Here is a 6456-nt window from a genome sequence, read left to right on the forward strand (position 1 = left end):
TGCGCCAAAGTCAAAGTCGAACATCAGAAACCTTCAGGTCTGCTTCAACAACCCGAAATACCCGAGTGGAAATGGGAGATGATTACCATGGACTTCATCACCAAACTACCCAAGTGTTCTAGTGGGTACGATACCATTTGGGTAATTGTCGATCGTTTGACAAAATCCGCTCACTTCATTCCAATTAAAGAATCATACAAGATGGAAAGACTTGCGCGAATCTACATCCAGGAAGTAGTACGTCTACACGGTGTACCTGTATCCATTATCTCTGATCGAGATAGCAGGTTTACCTCCAGATTCTGGCAATCCCTTCAGAAAGCCCTTGGAACCAAACTAGATATGAGCACGGCATATCATCCTCAAACCGATGGACAAAGTGAAAGAACAATTCAAACCCTAGAAGACATGCTTAGGGCATGTGTCATCGACTTTGGAAAATCGTGGGATACACATCTATCCTTGATCGAATTCTCGTACAACAACAGTTACCACACCAGCATTAGGGCTGCTCCATTCGAAGCCCTATACGGTCGTAAGTGCAGATCCCCTCTGTGCTGGGCCGAGGTAGGGGATACACAGTTAGCCAGGAATCGAGTTCCCGACAGTGCTCTCACTGGTCCTGAAATCATCCGCGAAACCACCGAAAAGATCATTCAAATCCGTAACCGACTGAAAGCCTCACGTGATCGTCAAAAGAGTTACGCTGATAATCGTCGGAAACCCCTTGAATTTCAGGTTGGAGATCGGGTTCTGTTAAAAGTCTCGCCCTGGAAAGCCACTGTACGTTTTGGTAAACGTGGGAAACTTAATCCAAGGTACATTGGACCCTTTGAGATTCTCTCCAGGATCGGTCCAGTTGCCTATAAACTTCATTTACCTCACGAACTCAGTAACATTCATCTTGTCTTCCATGTTTCAAATCTCAAAAAGTGCCTATCCGATGAAACCCTAACGATTCCATTAGACGAGATCGAAATCAATGAAAACCTTAACTTTGTGGAGGAACCAATCGAAATCATGGATCGAGAAATCAAACGTACGAAACAGAGTCGCATCCCATTGGTGAAGGTTCGCTGGAATGCCAAGCGAGGACCGGAGTTCACTTGGGAGCGAGAAGATTCGATTAAACAAAAATATCCACAACTCTTTTCTAATCCATGATTTGTATCTTGTCTTGTGTCTTAAACTTTGAATTTCGGGACGAAATTCCCTCTAACGGGGGGATAATGTAACAACCCGAAATTTCATGTCAATTCTTGTACCACAACTTGTAATTCGATCCGATCAACCAAATGTCATTTTCAATTTTGTTACCAATATTCGCCATTTTATTAAGTCATTAATTTATATTGATTTAAAATGACTTAAGGGTGTCTTAATACATTTAGAAATCATTTTAACACCCAACTTTAGTGATCAGAATATTTCTAGAAATTTCCATATCGGGTTACGGTAACTCAATCGGGTACGACCAAAAACCTCATTTAACGTCGGTATCGGGTAGAATTCGATCGTGTCCAATTCCCGAACACTATATAAACATGATTTAGACTCCATTTGAAGCCTTTGGCCAAATTCACACTAAACTCTTACAACCTCTCTCCTCCAAGCTAGAATTAAGGTCCAAATCACAAGTTTAAGGCTTCAAATCTTTAAGGTAACCTCTCTAGCATGTTATTCAACATCTTTAGCCTTCAAATTGATGACTTAATTGAGTTTTGGGGTCAAAAACATGAGTTTACGGCCAAGGAGCAAGCTTGGGCCGTAAACTCCATTTTATGGGGTTTTAAGCTCTTAAACTCCTTCCAAAACTCAATTGGACTTTAGATATGGCTAAGGGACTTCAAGTTATGGACTTAGAACATGTAAATCTTTAATTTTGAGGACTTTGAAGGAGTTTACGGCCAAGGCATAAGCTTAGGCCGTAAACTCATGTTAATGGGGGTTTTTCATGCCCTTAAACCCTTCCAAATCACCTCTATGGCTTAGATATGAATTATAGGACCTTGGTATTATCATTTGGACAATTGAAACATGATTTTTGGGGGACTTAGATGAGTTTACGGCCAAGGATAGTGCTTGGGCCGTAAACTCCCCAAAACTTGACATAAAACCAATTCTAAGGTGTTAGAAAGCCATCCAACACCACCAAAAGCTTTGGAATAAATCAAGGGACCAACCAAAAATACTTTGAAGGCCTTAAACACATCTTTTATGGGGTTTCTAAGAGTTTACGGCCAAGACCTGTTCTTGGGCGGTAAACTCCAAAATCTTTGGTGTTAGAATGCAAACTAAACACCCCTACAGCCTTTAGATGAATTTTAGAAGCCATTCTATGCTAGTTTCAGGCCTTGAAACACATTGTAGCTTGTTATATTAGAGTTTACGGCCATAAAGGGGGTTTCATGGGCCGTAAACTCCATAAATCCCTTATATGTCACTTGCAAACTCATTTCTAGGCTTGTGGGAATTTTTAGAATCACATGTGATTGGTTTTAACAACATTTAGCATCATTTTCATAAGGATAAAGGAGTTTACGGCCAGGAGCCTATGCTAGGCCGTAAACTCCCATAAATTAATCATTTTGGTGATTTTAATCCATTCCATGCATTTAGATCAAAGCCTAGAATCATTTCCCATGTCCAAGTAAGCCATTTAAACACCCAAAACCACACCCACATGAGTTTACGGCCGTAAACTCATGTATGTGTGTGTTTTGTGGTTGTAAACTCATTTAAATGTTTACTTATGGAGAGTAAACTCAAGTCCCAAGTCCCTAGTGCCTTTACAAGTCCTTAAACGCCACCCGGGTCACTCCAAACGCTTATTTTAAGGTGTTTAATCACATTGGAGTGTAATGTTCCATATGATTAGTGAATGTATCCCTAATTGTATATATATGGACATTATTTCATTTTACATAGGGTCATCGCGAGTAATCAAACCCCGAACCAACGACTAACATTCAAAACCGACACGTTTCCGAGTCCGGTGAGTTCATACCCCTACCCTTTTTCACTGTTTTCACTATTTTTAGGGGGGGACACAAGCAAAGTACAAGGAAATTCTTGTACTCAAAACATATTTTCAAATGCGTGTTTATTAATTCATATGCTTTTGTTACTGATTACCACAACTGATAACCATTTGAACATGCAGATCACTTAACATACATTTATGAAATAGGTCTTTAAACTGTTATGTTTTACATATATTTCACAAATGATTTTCCATATTTTATCAGTTAAAAGCATTACATAAGACGTTTGAATATAATACCTGTACACTGTTTTGTCCTCGGTAACACTCCACATATATACGCGAGTGGAGGACTATCATATTATTACTAGTAAATTTGTTAATCCTGTATAATTGGAGACACGTCCTTGGAGAACACTCCACCAAGGTACGCGAGTGGAGGACTACACCCATAACCAGAATCTCTGGTATTTAGAGAGCGTGACTTGAGTGTATAGATCTATAGGGGGCTGACTACCCCACACCTGGCTGCTAGCTACAGCTGAACCGAAATGGTTCAAGGGTGACGAAAGTCATAAGTATGTGGACGACTTATTGCCACATGTGGGCTACTTATTGCCACAGGTTTTAGTCTATTGTATGGTTATGGAACTCGCAATTGGGATGACAGAAATTTACTTATAGTAATAATGAATCACTCTATACATCTTTTACATCTTTCACCTCACTGTAACCAACATTCAGGAAAGTACGGGACTTTCCTGTGAAAAACATGGGAACCAATCACAATTGCATCTTTTACATCTTTACATCGTTTACATTTGAAACCAACATGCAGGAAAGCATGGGGCTTTTCTGGGTAACACTTACCTAACTAGAAAGAGTAACAAACTGGATAACATTACATCTTTCACAATTTGTAATATACAATAAGGAAAGTATGGGACTTTCCTGGTAACACATGATAAGCAAACAGATCAGTTCAATCAGTCAGATAACCAACTATACATTTTCACATGAATAAACATATTCTCAATGTACAAACTTATCATACCTTTCATTTGTGAATCAATAACTAACTATTAAGAAAATATGGGATTTTCTTGGTACATTCGACATTTCAGAAACAGAAAGGAAACTCGAATCATGTTCACAAACAAAACCGCTTATGAACTCACCAGCTTTATGCTGATTTTCAAACCGCTTATGTTCTCAGGTCAGCGTTAGAACAGGTACCCGAGGATTTCTTTTGATCAGAAGATGGAGTACATGAAGACCCGTTTCATTTTGTCTTTATATACTATGTATTACAACTGTACAAACTTTACTTTTGAAACAACTGTAAAACTTTATTATGTAATGTAATGGTTGTTTTACTTTACTTACTATGTGCATTGGATTTGATACTCAACGTGGAGTGAACCCCGGAAATGTTTCCGCCTTCGGTTTTCGGGGTCTGACACCTTTCCTGAGCAGACTCTAGTTGGAGAATGTGGACAGTGTTAACACCAGTGTTGGCATCAATCTCCAAGATTCGATTGATAGATGATTGCCCTAGTATCGTGTTCCGAGACATCCTACTAACCATGATGGGTAGGACTCTGTCCGCAGAACCTCCATCAGTGAGGTTACAGAAACTTCTGTCTCCGTTGTAGGGAATGGTTTGACCCTGCTCATGGCTTCAGGTATTTAAGTTTGTTGCCCACAGAGGTGTGGGTCCTTGAAACGCGGGTCGGGGGTTGTTATTCGGAGCCTGACCTACTTGAGGTAGGTTGTTGACTTCAGGCTCTGAGTCAGAACCATTAGAAAATCCTTCAGCTTCATGATCATCCAAAGGAATTGGCTGATCATTTTCTGGTTCATCTTCTAGCCATCCTGCATTGTCGTGGTTGGGGAAGTACGGGTCTCCGGGGATATGGAATCCAGCCATTTTAATCTATGCGAGAATAGGGATAAGGAAATAAGTAATAGACAAACTAACTAGATAATTATTAGATGATCTTTATCAGTTACTCCAACACTTGTTTAGTGCATACCAGCTATATGTACTCATGACAGGATACCCTTCGAATAAGTGAATCCTAACTTTATGCCCACAATTAAACAAGAACAGGAAATAAAGCAAAGATTTACAGATTCTAAGGCTATGACATCCTAGGCAAATATACTTGTAATGTATCCACTAAGCAACTATTGACATAGTAATAAAGATCTTTAATTCTTAGATAAGTGATTATTGTAACACAAAATACTCCTATAGTATTTTAAGTTTAGTGTTCTGTTCTACTGTTCTTGTTGTAGGAGTGTTGGTAAGTTTTTAGACTTGTTGCAACCTAACAACCATACTTAGGCACATGCTAGTCACTCCTCAGATAATGTAGTTGATCAGGCTACATCTTCCCAGGGTTGACCATATGTCTCTAAGTCTACTTGTGTTGTCCAACCAATCGTAATACTTTTGTTCTGTCCTAGTGACACTGATTTTTGTATGAATGCAGGTATGTATACTTGGTTAAATATTTTATTATTTAAAAGTATAAACTCTTTATCAGAGTATTTTAAATCCCGCTTGTGTTTATAGTTCGTATATCTTTTATGGGTTGATACACTCGATTCACTATAAACAATGCTCTGATACCAATCTGTCACACCCCCAAAACCGATGAACGGCGGAAACGTTCTGGGGTGGAGGACGTCATGTACAGTATCACAACAATGCAAAGTAGTAAACAAGCAACAACATCATCCATTGCATTAATAGTATAATTTCATACAAGTGTGTTCTGTCAAGTTATATAGACACCAAAAATTATATACATCAAAATAAAAGAGGAGTCTTGAACGAGCTCCTTCTTCTCAAAACCCATCACATGTACCTGTCTACTGGCGACCTGAGAATACAAGTTATTTTGAAAGCGAGTATCAGCTTTAAAGCTGGTGAGATCATAAGTATATTAGTGTCTGTGTTTGTATGAAATCATTTATGAGATGTTTGTAAGATGTTTATATAAGTTTTATGAAGTTTGTATTAGTTTGAATTCTCCTAGAAAACTCTATGTTTTCTACTAAAAGCAGCCTTCTACGAAGGCATCTAGTATCTGTGTGTGTCTCATGTAAGAGTGTGTATTTTTCCAACTCTGACTATCATTAACCAAAAATATAGTTTTTACATTACCGTGCATCGTGTGCATGTTCACAAAGTGAATGTAATGGGGAAATATTATAGTACTGTAGTGTTGTAGTAAGTAACTACTGTTGTACTAACTACCTTAAGCAATTGTAATTTTTAAGGTAACATGTGATTGGCCTGTATCTTGCTACCGACTCAATAGTAAAACGACAATGTAAGATGCCGTAAAAATGACGTTTGGCACCCGTAGACTTGCAAGTTCCACTGTAGCGAGCAGCAAGGTATAGGATAGTCAATCCAATATAGATCTATACACAAAATCATACGCTCCCCAATGAAGGAG

This window comes from Lactuca serriola, chromosome 9 (genome assembly GCF_051521515.1).
Source record: "Lactuca serriola cultivar US96UC23 chromosome 9, Lser_US96UC23_V15, whole genome shotgun sequence".
Lineage (NCBI taxonomy): Eukaryota > Viridiplantae > Streptophyta > Magnoliopsida > Asterales > Asteraceae > Lactuca > Lactuca serriola.